Here is a 16196-nt window from a genome sequence, read left to right on the forward strand (position 1 = left end):
ACTATTTGGTACATCTCAATATTTTCATCAACACAAGATCTGTTACAATTATGATAGAGATCAGAAAATTCCTACTGGTAACTCCCCACATAGGGTTCAAAATTTTGGAAAAACAAACCATTCAAAGAAAGCGAAATAAGCATCCAACTCTCTTCCAATTTCACACATCCAAATATTTTTACTAACGTAAAATCCGTTGTGAATATGATAGATATCTGCCAACCCCTTCTGGTACCTCGCCAACAAAGGTTCACAATTTCCAATACATATATTTCTCATAACTTACGAAACAAGTCGGCGATCCTTTACAACTTGCTACATCTAAATATTTCTCTTAATATTCATATCAGATCTGATTTATCGAAATTCATGATTTCGCATAAAATTGGGTATAAATATTCGATTTTCTTGTCATTTTGCCAATACCAATATTTGTTTTAGATGAAGTATGAAAATGGAATACTTCGGTCCGCTATATCTGTTACCTCACGCATGTTTCCACATTTTCCAAAAATTTGGACATATTTTATATAAAGTATAGGTAGTAGTCGATATAGTTCAAATCTGGCACGTTGTAATATTTGTATCAGTCGAATTGGTCAATATTGTCCAACTGCTTTGGAACCTCCCCTATAGAGGGTCAACAGTTTGAATAATCATAACTCAAGGCTGGGGATATACATATGTCGGCCAAACCGTTCTGTCTTTCTTGAATGGTTTGTTTATTTAAGAATTATTAAAGTAACTATGTGTTTATATTTTCTAAGTCATTTTAGTTTGCTTTGCGAAAGTTCCTAATTCTGGTTTAGTGGTGTTGGTTAGCGCATGGTCTTCCTCGCCCGAATACATCCCCTGCTTACTGTTTTTCTGTTACATGTTCATTGCTCCGGATGGCTAACATGTATCCTCAATTACATGCTACAATTCTCCCCTTCCATGAAGCTACAATTTTTCTGTGTACTGAATTTCAAGAGTTTTTTTGCTAACCACCCTAACCTAAAAGGGAAATCGGATAAAGTTAAATGCCAACATTAAATATTTATATTTTACTTAACCCCATCATTAACACTATAAATCAGAGTTTGACATTTGTACCAATTTGTAATAAAAATCTCCCAAGATTTGTTAAAATCTTATCCGTTGCCGGAATGTAAACAACCATCCCACCACCATCTTCATGATTGCCTTGGTTGGCGTGAATAGTGTTTCGGCCTTTGCAGTTGCTGGATTTGGCTTGGCTGTCTACTCTCAACGAGAGCTGAAAAAGTGTACATCATTAGAGTACAAATATCGGTATGATGTAGATGACGATGACGATGATGCTACAACGCAAACACTACAAATCCCAAATGATGGTGATACAGAGATATGTACACCACTGCTATCCCCACTTAAAATGGACAAGAAATCAAGGGCTTGCCAACAGGACGAAGCCACAAGAACATAGGGTAAGAGTGCCTAAGTTCGGCATGTCCCAGTAGTCGGCACTTTTTATTTTTAAGCCCAAATAAATGAAACTATTATAACTAAATATATTTTGTTTACTTCAAATATATTGTCAGCTATCTTTGTGTACAATTTCGCTAAGAAAAGATGATTTATTCTAATAAAAATTAAAATTTATGTCTGTGAAGGTCCTCAACAATCCATATTCTTAAGAAAAGTACAATAAAGACGTCGAATCAGTTTAACTAAACAAAAATATTATATTTTAATGAATTAATTTATTATTATTATTCACTACTCTTACAAAAAAATTGGTATGCCGACTGTTGGAACATGCCATACCGACAATTATCAAGTGGTGCCGACTACTGGCACAAAAGCATTGTTTTAATAAAACTACAAATTTATGAAATTTAATAAAAAGTTATTAAAACCTTATTTATTATTGCAAAAACTATACAAAATTTCGAATCTGAATAAATTAACTATGTAATAATTAAAATGTTCCACTCAGAATGGTGAGCGATTAAAAATGCGAAAATCCTAAAAGTGCCGACTACTGGTACACTTACCCTATGTACAATATAAATTCTCAACTCTCAAACCTCCTAGGCATAAGCACCAACGCTGTGAAACTGAGAAAGGAAAAGGATCCCAAAGCTAAATCTTGATGGCAAAGACAAGGAATGAAGACACACAACACGTTGCATTAACTTCTTATGTTGTAACTGTGCACAGTGGTGGTAATTTTATGAAGAATGTAAACAGAGAGAATCATTTCAAGTACTAATCTAAATTGTGGAGGAATTTATAGGCATGTTTATTCAATATCAACAATATTGAAAACATTTATAAGTTTCTTTAAAGGTACCTATTGCTTCAAATAAAAAAGCTATTATTATTTAATTTACATTTATTTAACTTTTATAGGGCACCACAACTTTTAATGGACACTGCGGATTAATACTTTGAAGTACCCTTTTATATTGTGTTTATGTGCGATTTGAAAAATAACGCAAAAATACAAAGAGTTTTATTTATACACTCCGCTATATGGCTAGAGAGGGTACATAACATTTGATACGGCCAAAACTAACTCATTGAAAATCGATTTTAGACCATAGGTAACTTTGGACCAATCATTTTTAGGACATTTGCAGTTGAGTGATGTCCGTTCGTTTGTCTGGCTGGTGCGCACGATAACTCCGATTTTGTCCAAAATTTTAAATAATTATAATTCTTATAAAATGTGATGTTAGAATCCGATTGTCTTCAAATTACACACATCACAATAATTTTATTAACCCAACGTCTAGTGCGAATGTGGAATATATCGCTCCACTCCTTCTGGTATCTCCCCCACAAAGGGTCAACAATCTGAGTAACCACGAAGCTCATAAAACGCGAAATTAACATTCGATTTCATTCAGTAAATGCCAATATTTCCATAAACACAAGGTCTCTTATAAAGATGGTAGATATCGGACAACTCCTTGTGGCAACTCCCCTACAAAGGGTCAAGATTTTGAATAACCAAACCGATCATAAAATCCGAAAAAATATCCGGTCCTCTTCATATTTCACACATCCCATTATTTCCACTAACATAAGACCTGCTGTGAAGATGCAATGTATCGGTCCACTCCTTCTGGTACCTCTCACACAAAGGTTCAAAATTTAAAAATTGAAAATCCACGAAGCTCATAAAACGCGAAATTATATTCGGCTGGAAAACCACAAGTGGCTATCGTTAGAGCACTCCAGCATTTAAATGTGAATAAATATTTTGTGTCTCGTACCATCGCTCGTTACCGTGATACTGGTAGCGTAGTCCGGCGTCAAGGAAGTGGACGGAAAAAACAGCAACATCAGCAGAAATGGTTCGCAGTGGCCGAAAAATGGCTTGTGAGCTGAACATATCGAAATATGACATTCGGTAAATATGAGCTCGGGGCAAAGCCATTAAAATTGCAGAAAGTGACTCAAAAGAGCTAGAGTTTGTAAACAAACAAAATGATATTATGGCGAAAATATTCTGGAGGTGTATTAAAGCTTTGGGCACGTAAACATTTTGGCCGCAGACCTTGGACATTCCAACAAGACTCAGCATCATCGCACTCAGCACGCGACACCCAAGAATGGTTACGAAATGAGGTTCCTCGTTTTATTTCCACCGCACAATGGCCACCAAAATCTCTGGATACCAATCTGTTGGACTATTGTGTCTGGAGGAAAGCAAGGTTGGCACAAAAAAATACCAAAGTTCTTTCCCCGCCGGGAAAGGGTCAAAATACCGCAGAGCAACATTCGGGCAGCGTGTGATGGTTTTATTGGTCATTTGAAGGTCATAATTCGTGCCAAAGGTGACCAATTCGAACAAATCCAAACTTATTCTAAAATTTAATGCTATTTTCGACATTTTTTGCCTTCATTCAATAAAATTTAAAAAAAAAAAATGAAATACTATGGCTTTTTACTTGGTTGCAGTTTTTTTATCTCACCCTGTATGTCATATTTTTCTCACCTTGTATGTCATATCTCACCCTGTATGCCATATCAAGTATATATCGTCTAGTCTAAATATGGCACTTGTAATATTTATATCAGACTTAGGTCAGATACGAATTGGACAGTATTGACCAACTGATTCAGAACCTCCCCATAAAGGGTCTGCGGTTAGAATAATCTTAACTTAAGGCTGGGGGTATACATCTTTCGGTAAAACCTACTGATAATATTTTACTTCTTTTTTTTAAAAAAAGGCATATTTGGTAAAATTGCGAATGCAATACAATTTCTTGCAGATTTCTACTAAAAGTTGCCTGTTTACTTTTTGTTATACTTTATTTTGATTGAATTTACTCTTCTGAATGTAAATCTACCAGGGAAAGTAACCAGACACAACTAATAGTAGATTCTTGCAGGTTCGGGAAAAATTGACATGCATGCACCTGTCGTGGGTTGTGTAAAACAAGAATTTTGTGCTGCTAACCTAATGAACAGGAGTGTATCTACTAGTTGTGTGCAACAACATGGTACAAGCTACCAAAGATATAAAGGGATTTGTTCCTGTCACATTCTTGTTATCATAGAAGAAGCCAACAACCATAAAATAAGCAAAATTAAGGAAGAGAAAATATTATCATAACTTTCATTGTTCCTTTGTTGTAAAAGCCAAAAGAAATCTGGAGCCTGCTGGGCGAATATTTTTAGGAAGGAGTAGACGGGTAATTCATAATGTCGGTAGTTATGATGAGAGAGTATTTATTAATTAAATAACGAAACACACCATAAATAAGTATTTAGCTATCATGAAACATTCATTCTTTCAGGGTTTAAATAATAAAATAGAACACGGTACATGAATATGAATTGATTAACTGATTGACATTCCGACGTAGGAATGCTGAGGGGAGCCAGGAAAATTAATTAAAAATAAGTTATTTTTTCTGTAAACAGACGGCGAAAGTTTAGAAAAAAAAAACCAAGTAAAAAAAGCTAAGGAATTTAAAAAAACAAGTAAGAAAAGGCTACAGTCGAGCGGGGCCGACCGTTGAATACCCTACAACACTGTAATAAACGATACAGTTTATATAGGCGAGATACTCGAAAGAATTCCACAAGATATTGTGACAAATAATAAAAGAAAACCATCAGGTTTCGTTCTCTAATTTTCGAATAATAACAACTTAAACTAATTTGCTCATTTCCAATTTATTGGTAGATGTTGCACGTAAATGGTCTTCCTAGATCTGGAACCAATATTTCCCAAAGACCAATAATCTCTCAGAAGTGGCAAAAGATTAACATTTATTATTGGTTTTTGACTGAAACGCATCTATATGAGATACAGACATTTGATTACATTCTTCAACGAAATCAGTGTTAAAAAAAATAGTTTGAAGTGCGTCTTTCCTGTATTTGTGAATTCTCCAAAAAGTCACTGGAATGGACATGTTCGTATTTTGTCTACAAAAGTTGCCAAACTCCTTTACACATTGAATATTTTTGGATGGCCATCCAAAACTACTTGGCTTTTGCAATGTCCGGTAACCCCCATTCAAATGTGTGTGAGGATCGGGCGATAATTACGACCTGCTGACAATTTTGCAGTTTTTTTGGTCCATTTCAACCCCTAAATATATGGCGATCATCTCCAAAAAGAGTAGGCTTCTATTCTGACCCTCAACTTATCCCCATGCAAAATATCGTAAGGATCGGGCCATAAATGCGATCTGTATATGATATCCTGATATCCTAACTACTTAGTTTTGTTAGCTGTAAAAATATTACCAAATATTTAATTCAAAATGAAAATATGTCAAAAATATGACAAAATTGAAAAAATATGAGAAAATGTTACAAATCCAATATTTTCATCTTTAGAGAGATATTTTTATGCGATTTTTTAGACGTTTTTTCTTTCCTGCCAAGAGGCCATTCTGAATTAATGAGAACTGTCGAAATCAGTTCAGCCGTTCTCGACATATATGAGATCTTTCAAGCATATCTTCTTTGATAGACATATATATCGCACATATTTTGCTATATATCCGATTTTTTGGATGTTAACATCAATGTAAAGATCAGAAGCAACCTTGTCATGGCTTTGTGATTTCTCCGGGATTTAAAATATTCGCGGTTTAATGAAAAATTTTGAATTTTTTCAACACAAAAGATATGGTCTATTTTACCCGCTAAATATTACCCGATGACCACCCAAATTGGTAGGCTTCTTCCCCGCCCAAAACTCTAGCTACATGCGAAATTCCGTCGATTGGTCTATAATTGCGACCTGTATAGCTACTGCAAAATTCGACATTTTTTCAGTATTTGGTCCATTTCAACCCCTAAATATTATGCGATCATCTCCAAAAGAAATAGGGTTCTATTCTGACCCTAGCCCCACCTCCATTCTAAATTTGGTGAAGATCGGGCCATAATTGCGACGAGATAGGAAGATCCATATATACTTTCCTATGTGGGAAATCAATATTTCTTGGTGTTATATAATTTTTGGCCCAATCAAACTTATAATACCCCCAACACATATTGTTGTAGGGTATAAAAAAAAATCCGTAGAAAAATGACTCTCAAATGAAACCCATTATATGGGGGCTATACGAAGACGTATTCCTTCATAAGTAATTTTTTGTTACAGGTTATGGTACCGATTACGAGCTTTAAATATAAAATTTGAAAAAATTCATGTGAACAAGTAAGCAAAGGCTACAGTCGAGCGGGGCCGACCGTTGAATACCCTACAACACTATAATAAACCATACAGTTTATATAGGCGAGATACTCGAAAGAATTCCACAAGATATTGTGACAAATAATAAAAGAAAACCATCAGGTTCCGTTCTCTAATTTTCGAATAATAGCAATTTAAACTAATTTGCTCATTTCCAATTTATTGGTAGATGTTGCACTTAAATGGTCTTCCTAGATCTGGAACCAATATTTCCCAAAGACCCATAATCTCTCAGAAGTGGCAAAAGATTAAGATTTATTATTGGTTTTTGACTGAAACGCATCTATATGAGATACAGACATTTGACTATATTCTTCAACGAAATCAGCGTTAACGAAATAGTCAGAAGTGCGACTTTCCAGTATTTGTGTCCAAAAATTCACTGGAATGGACATTTTCGTATTTTGTCTACAAAAGTTGGCAAACTATTTCGCACATTGAATATTTTTGGATGGCCATCCAAAACTGCTTGGCTTTTGTAATGTCCGGTAACCCCCATTCAAATGTGCGTGAGGATCGGGCGATAATTACGACCTGCTGACAATTTTGCAGTTTTGTTGGTCCATTTCAACCCCTAAATATATGGCGATCATCTCCAAAAAGAGTAGGCTTCTATTCTGACCCTCATTTTATCCCCATGCAAAATTTCGTAAGGATCGGGCCATAAATGCGATCTGTATACGATATCCTGATATCCTAACTACTTAGTTTTGTTAGCTGTAGAAATATTACCAAATGTTTAATTCAAAATGAAAATATGCCAAAAATATGACAAAATTGAAAAAATATAAGAAAATTTTACAAAATCAATATTTTCATCTTTAGAGAGATATTTTTATGCGATTTTTTTAGACGTTTTTTCTTTCCTGCCAAGAGACCATTCTGAATTAATGAGAACAGTCGAAATCAGTTCAGCCGTTCTCGACATATAGGAGATTTTTCAAGCATATCTTCTTAGGTAGACATATATATCGCACATATTTTTCTCTATAACCCATTTGTTAGATGTTAACATCAATGTAAAGATCAGAAGTAACCTTGTCATGGCTTTGTGATTTCGCCGGGATTTAAAATATTCGCGTTTTAATGAAAAATTTTGAATTTTTTCAACACAAAAGATATGGTCTATTTTACCCGCTGAATATTATCCGATGACCACCCAAATTGGTAGGCCTCTTCCCCGCCCTAAACTCTAGCTACATGCGAAATTCCGCGTCGATTGGTCTATAATTGCGACCTGTATAGCTACTGCAAAATCCGACATTTTTTCAGTATTTGGTCCATTTCAACCCCTAAACATTTGGCGATCATCTCCAAAAGAAATAGGGTTCTATTCTGACCCCAGACCCACCTCCATTCTAAATTTCGTGAAGATCGGGCCATAATTGCGACCTGTAGAGTGATTACAAATTAACATGGACAGACGGACAGACGGACAGACGGACGGACGGACATACATAGCTAGATCAACTCAGCTCAGCGAGCTAGGAAGATCCATATATACTTTCCTATATGGGAAACCAATATTTCGAGGTGTTACATAATTTTTGGGCCAATCAAACTTATAATACCCAAACACATAGTGTTGTAGGGTATAATAATGTCGCTAAAATAGTCAAAATATCAAATATATTTGGGACATATATGGGGCCTATACAAAGACGTGGACCTGCATCCGCAGTTTTTTTGTCCTGGGCTGTGGTACCTATTACGAACTTAAAATGCGATATTTCAAACAATTATGGTAAAAAATATCGCTAAAAACCGAATTCTGGGAGGTACCGTTATATGGGGTTTATATGAAAACGTGTACCTACATGGCCCATATACGAACTTATATGCCTGCTGGCGAAACACACATGTTTGCATAATTTTAGCTTTCTATCTCAATTCGTTCTAAAGATAGAAAGACGGACATCGCTAAATCGACTTAGAATTTTACGCTGATCAGGAATATATGTACTTTTCTGGGTCTGACATAAGTATTTCGAGGAGTTACAAACGGTTTAGAAATTTAAAATGTTGTTGCCTTCTGGTGGATAGGGTTAAGATAAAGAGTTGGTTTTTGAAATGAGTTCAGCAAGCGTACGAAAGGTACTAAATTTGGTATTGCACGAACGAATTCTGGTTGAAATCAAAAATTTGGTATTAGGATCTCTGTTTGTGTGAAGGGTTGAGATTTGGAGGTAGTTTTGGAAATACGTACTAAGAAGTACTAAGTGGTACTAAATTTGGTTTTTTAGTAAGGGATTGTGTTGGAAATCTAAAATTTGGCATTAGAAATACCTACTAAAAATACTAAATTATTATTATATCTTTATTAGCTTTGGTATTTGGAAAAAAATGCAGCTGGAAATCGGAAATTTGGAGTGAAAGCTTTGGATCTTGCACGATACCGACCAACCAAAGGTTTTTATTAATTTCTAAAAACTGCACTAAATGCGGAAATCCTAACAATACACTAAATGTGGTACTATTTGGAATTATGTGAGCGGATAGTGGTAAAATCTTGGAATTCGATATGAGAATCAATTCATAGAAATGGGGTTGATGTATGGAGGTGGTTTTGGAAATGTGTACTAAGTTTGGGTGAACGGAATCTGGTCATTTGAAATATTCGTACTGGGGTCACTGCTGGTGGGTAGGGTTAAGATAAAGAGTTGGGGTCGCAAATTCGTTCAGCAAGCGTACGAAAGGCACTAAATAGTATCGATATTGCTTGAAATTTTACATTTTTGCCATTAAAGTCACGCTAGCAGTGATTGAGAATTAAAGTTGGTTTAGGAAATGTACAAGTGCACAAAAATTACTAAATAGTAATAAATTTGGTACAATTTGGTATTGGGTCAACATATAGTACTTATAATCTAAAATTTGGTATAAGGATATTTGGAGGTGGTTTCGGAAATGTATATACTATAATTGTACGAAAAGTAATGAATGGTACTATCTTTGGTATTGGGTGAAGGGAAAGAGATAAAATTTTGAAATTTGATATTGAGGTCTCTGTTCGTATCTTCGATGGAGATATGAAAATGGTTTTGAAATGTCTACTTTAATTGTTCGAAAAATATTAAACGATTCTAATTTCGGATCACTGTTGGTGTCTACCGAGCACATATGTAGATTGTTTTGATAATGCAAATTTTGTCAAACTGAACAAATTTTCAAACTGAACTTGCTAGTACTTACATAAAATCCGAAGGAGTCCCTGAACCCCGCCCAAATTCATTTATTTTCTGATATTTTTGTACATTTAATATGGAAAAACTAGTTTGGCCCCCGAAAAGGTTTTGGCATGCATTCCTTAGTATAAAGCCGATAGCCGTATTTCAGTGACAAAATTTTAATTTTTTACAAAGTTTTACAAAAGATTCAACCATTTTTTAAAATAATTAGTTAAAACTACAACAAAAGTTCAATACAAGCTCAATAAATGTTAACCAAGCACGAATTATATATTAAACATTCAAATTTGAAAACCTAAGATAAATATTTAAAGTAATCCTCCTATCAGAAAATGCTATGAATTTTACGATTGGCTCTTAATGTCAGTTCTGTTTTATCATTTTTGTAGTAAACGAATGTGGACTAAACGTTAATAAACAATGTTAAGCTACACTGCCTCAGAATGCGGAATATTGGTGACTATTTATTTGACCAATAATCGACCGGTGACTTTGGCACAATGTGAATTTCGGCGCAGATTTCCTGGTCGTCCAACGCCTACTTGTGAAATTCTGTGACGTTTATCTGCTCGCCTCAAGGAGACTGGCGCAACAAAAGATGCTGCCAGGCGTGGCAGACCCCGGAGTATCCGTTCCGCAGAAAATATTGCTGCTGTAGCCGAGGATGTCATGAACGCGCCGACAGCATCGAACAGGCGACGTGTCACCCAAATGGGTATCAGTCGACGGTCTTTACAGCCAATTTTGGTACAAGATTTGAAGATGTTTCCGTACAAAGTCCTGATGGTGCATCAGTTGTTAGCTGCTGATTGCTAATCGCGTCAAACATACGCTCAAGCCATCCCAAATCACCACCAAGAAGAAGATTATTTTTCATCAAAAATAATCATGAGTGATGAGGCCAATTTACGTCTTAGCTGGTACGAAAACAAGCAAAATGTACGTTCCTGGGGCACTGAAAATCCGAATGTAACCCACGTAGAGCCATTATACCCGCTCAAGGTCAGTGTATGGTGTGCTGTTTTCGCTGGAGTAATCAGACCTTTTCGAAGACGTCGCGGGATGCTGTGAATGGTGAGGGCTACAAAGCAATGATCAACGACTTCTTTTTGCCGCAACTTGACGAGTTGGGATTGGAAAACATGTGGTTCCAACAGGACGGCTAAATGATGCATTTTCCAGGCGTCTAATCTTCCGCTTTGGAGATTTGCACTGGCCAGCAAGACCGCTCCAGAATTCTTTTTCTAGGGCTTTTTGAGTTCACGGGTTTATGTCAACAAGCCTCAGACTCTTTCAGCTCTTTAAGACAATATCAGTCAAAAATGTGAGAACCTATCGCCAGAAGTTTTGGTCAAAGTGATGGAAAATGACATATAATCAACAAACAAATGGAATAATAAAACAAGTAAGCAAAGGCTATAGCCGTGTTGGGCCGACCATGCGATACCCTACAACACTACAAAATGTTAGAAGTCCCTTTATGTCCAAATCCATAATTGAAGATTTCGCTTTTGAAATTATGTCTCGGAGCACTGACCAGATATTACCCTTAGCATTTTGAACAGCGACATTTGCCCAATATTTACACACTCCGTTGTGCTGTTAGTTGTTGTGGTCCATTTTATAGCTAAATATAATCCAGTGGTCATCCAAAATGCTAAAATTCTTCCCTGGCCTTAACTCTCTCCCTTCTTAAGCGTGTCGATTGGCTTCAATTGTGTGATCAGGAAATTTTTTCTGTTTTTGGTCGATTTAAACACCCAAAAATATTGCGGACATCTTTGAAAACAATAGGCCTAGCCCTTCTGAGCCTAACCCTACCCTTGTGAAAATTTTTTGACCTGGGGCTGGATTCTTGTTCTATGAAAATATGAAATGAAAAATATTTTCTTTATAATATTTTTCATTTGACATTTATTTCCTTTATAAAAGTTTTCATTTCACATTTTCATAGAACAAGAATTGAGGACCTGTTCGTCTATTTGTTATTTCGCTGGCATTAAAAATATTCGGTTTAATGGAAATTTTCACTTTTGTTTAATAAAAATGTTATGGTCTATTTCACCCACTAAATATGACCCGATGACCACCAAATTTAGAAGACCAGCCCTAAGCTCTATCTCCATGCTAAATTCGTCGATTGGTCTATAATTGCGATCTGTAGAGCAACCACAAAATCTGGAAATTTTTCAGTTTTTGGTCCATTTCGATATTATGCGATCATCTCCAAAGGCAATAGGGTTCTATTCCGGTTCTAGCCCCACCTCCATTCTAAATTTTGTGAAGATCGGACCATAATTGCGACTTGCAGAGTGATAACATATTAACATGGACAGACGGACAGACATAGCTAGATCCATATATACTTTCCTATGTGGGAAACCAATATTTCGAGGTGTTACATAATTTTTGGCCCAATCAAACTTATAATACCCCCAACACATAGTGTTGTAGGGTATAAAAAAATTCAAAATTTACTCGTGTTTTATCTCAAAAAAGATATGAGCCGTATTTTGGCGAGAAGGTAGATATTTTTGTACTCAACGCAACAATTTTAATAGGAGTTCTGCTTTCTGTTTGACAATTTTAATTTCTGTAATTTTGAGTTAAAATGAGTTTAAAGTGAATTTAAGCTTTAACTTGGTAAAAATGAAATTTAATTGCCGTAGAGTCTACGGCGTAGACGTGCGGCGCTTCAGTGAAACCAAAACAGTACTTGTGAAAACAATGAGTCTAGTCATTGCAACCAGATCCACAATTTGAGTTGTTTTCTGTATACCATGGCAACGGCAGAAAACTGCTATATTACGGAGTTCAGTCAGGAAAATGTGCCAGTACATGCACATCAACAGCATTTTAGTTAGGTTCATTGGTCTACTCTGATAAACGTCGACGGCGTGCATCTCGTATTAGTTCAGGACAGATTACACATAATGTTAGAGTCATGTGTAAAGTGATTGTTTTCCATAATTATCAGGAGGATTTGTATTGGATACTTTTATCCGCTCCCTAGAATTTTTCATCTTAAAAGAAACACACAGTATAAATTAATATAGATATGCTAAAATAAATAAAATAGAAGTTCATTTGTTGTAATGTATAATATATTGTTTACATATTATAGCATTACTTTTAAGTTTAAGAATTTTTTGGACCTCCTAAAAGTATATTATAAGAAAGTAAAATTGAAAATATGAAAAAGTCATCTTTCATACAACTCTAACGCAGTGGGTAGTCGTAACTTTATGGGTGTAAGTTCTGCCAATGTTGAAATTGTTTAATTGAGAATTTTCCTACGTCCAACGTATTTCAGTAACATTCAATGTTATGATGCACTTGTGTTTAACTTGTGTGGTGGGGAATGTCGACCGAGTACGACGTCTATTAATAAATTTTATGCGAATTCGATTAAAGTCGAAAACAAGTAAATAAGCAGTAAGTTCGACCGGGCCGAACTTTGAATACCCTCCACAATTTGGAACGAATTAGAAAATTTTCAAAAAAAATCCATTAAAAATTCTTTTAAAATCTTTAAAATGTCTAATATAGGAAGGTGCCGATATGAGGGGATATACGATATTGTGAACCTATAAAGACAAATCTATGTCTGCGTGTAAAGTACTCACAAGAAACTCCTTGTGTGGATTTTCAAAATACCGAATATTGCGGGGTATCGTTATATGGGAGCTATACGTTATCGTTTACCTATATAGAGAATTCTCTGTCGGGGGGTAAAGTGCTCACAAAGTACCCCTTGTGACCATTCCGTTGAAAAATATGGCTAAAAACATCAAAATACCGAATATCGGGGTTACCGGTATATGAGGTCTATACGATATCGTGGACCTGTATAGACAATTCTCTCTCAGGGGGTGAAGTACTCACAAGGAACTACTTGTGGGGATATTAAGACAATTCCATTGAAAAGTGTGGCTAACTTCATCAAAATACCGAATATCGGGGTGTACAGTTATATGGGGGATATACGATATAGTGGACGTATATAGAAATTTTTTTTGAGGGGGTAAAATGCCCGAAAGGGACTCCTTTTGTGGAATTTCAGACAATTCCATTGAAAAATGTGGCTAAAATCATCAAAATTCCGAATACCGTGGGGGTACCGTTATATGGGAGCTATACGATATTGTGGACCTATATAGATAATTCTCTGCCGAGGTATAAAGTACCCACAAGGAACTACTTGTGTGGATTTTCAGATAATTCCGATGAAAAATGTGGGTAAAATCATAAAAATACCGAATATCGGGGGGGTACAGTTATATGGGGGATATACGATATCGTGGACCTGTATAGACAATTCTCTCTCAGGGGGTGAAGTACTCACAAGGAACTACTTGTGGGGATATTAAGACAATTCCATTGAAAAGTGTGGCTAACTTCATCAAAATACCGAATATCGGGGTGTACAGTTATATGGGGGATATACGATATAGTGGACGTATATAAAAATTTTTTTTTGAGGGGGTAAAATGCCCGAAAGGGACTCCTTTTGTGGAATTTCAGACAATTCTATTGAAAAATGTGGGTAAAATCATCAAAATACCGAATATCGTGGACCTGTATGGACATTTCTCTGCCGAGGTATAAAGTACCCACAAGGAACTCCTTGTGTGGATTTTCAGACAATTCCGTTGAAAAATGTGGGTAAAATCATCAAAATACCGAATACCGTGGGGGTACCGTTATATGGGTGCTATACGATATTGTGGACCTATATAGATAATTCTCTGCCGAGGTATAAAGTACCCACAAGGAACTACTTGAGTGGATTTTCAGACAATTTACTTACAATTACAATTTACAATTACAATTTTACAATTTACTTATTTTCAGACAACTTAATATACCCTTCATACTTTTTTTGGTGGAGGGTATAAAAACATAAGTTCGGCCGGGGCGAAACTATTTTTTATAAAAATATCTGAATTCAAACGTGTTCTACTTTAAACTACAAATAACAGTAAGGCCGTTTGGATAACGTTGTTAAACTTTTCAAAAAACCATAAAGTGGGTGATGGCGTTATATGGGGGCCATACCAAAACGGAAACCTATATGGGCAATTTTTTACTTCAAAGATTGTCATCTATCAAATTTTCTTAAATACCACATTTGAAACGATTTTGTAGGTAATTGTGATTAGGATTATCAAAATACCGAATATCGGTGGGTATCGTTATATGTGCGACATAGGAAAACGTGGACCTATATATGCAAAGTTTCGCTGCCGGAGCTAAAACCCATTATGAACACTAATTACCAATTTTTAGACAAATTCGTTAAAAAATGTGGTAAAAATCATCAAAATAGCGAATATCGGGAAGTACCGTTATATGGGGGCTATACACAAACGAGGACCTATATAAACAATGTTTTACCACTGGAGCTAGAATCCATTATGACCTAAAAATGCCAATTTTGAGATAAATCCGTTTAAAAATGTGGCAAAAATCGTCAAAATACCGAATATCGGGAGATACCGTATATACAACGTTTCGCCACCGGAGCTAGAACCCATTATGAACTACAATTACCAATTTTTGGACAAATTCGTTAAAAAACAAGTAAGAAAAGGCTACAGTCGGGGCCGACCGTTGAATACCCTACAACACTGTAATAAACGATACAGTTTATATAGGCGAGATACTCGAAAGAATTCCACAAGATATTGTGACAAATAATAAAAGAAAACCATCAGGTTTCGTTCTCTAATTTTCGAATAATAGCAACTTAAACTAATTTGCTCATATCCAATTTATTGGTAGATGTTGCACGTAAATGGTCTTCCTAGATCTGGAACCAATATTTCCCAAAGACCTATAATCTCTCAGAAGTGGCAAAAGATTAACATTTATTATTGGTTTTTGACTGAAACGCATCTATATGAGATACAGACATTTGATTACATTCTTCAACGAAATCAGTGTTAAAAAAATAGTCAGAAGTGCGTCTTTCCTGTATTTGTGAATTCTCCAAAAAGTCACTGGAATGGACATGTTCGTATTTTGTCTACAAAAGTTGCCAAACTCCTTTACACATTGAATATTTTTCGATGGCCATCCAAAACTGCTTGGCTTTTGCAATGTCCGGTAACCCCCATTCAAATGTGTGTGAGGATCGGGCGATAATTACGACCTGCTGACAATTTTGCAGTTTTTTGGTCCATTTCAACCCCTAAATATATGGCGATCATCTCCAAAAAGAGTAGGCTTCTATTCTGACCCTCAACTTATCCCCATGCAAAATATCGTAAGGATCGGGCCATAAATGCGATCTGTATATGATATCC

At 35.7% G+C, this 16196-nt stretch overlaps 1 protein-coding gene across 3 annotated transcripts in view; it reads right to left on the reverse strand.

Annotated features, from left to right (window-relative positions):
* LOC101887365 (peroxidasin) overlaps positions 1-16196 on the reverse strand; it is a 172676-nt gene that overhangs the window by 3993 nt on the left and 152487 nt on the right. The gene's annotated exons all lie outside the window — the stretch shown is intronic.

This window comes from Musca domestica, unplaced genomic scaffold (genome assembly GCF_030504385.1).
Source record: "Musca domestica strain aabys unplaced genomic scaffold, Musca_domestica.polishedcontigs.V.1.1 29, whole genome shotgun sequence".
In the NCBI taxonomy this organism is placed as follows: Eukaryota; Metazoa; Arthropoda; class Insecta; order Diptera; family Muscidae; genus Musca; species Musca domestica.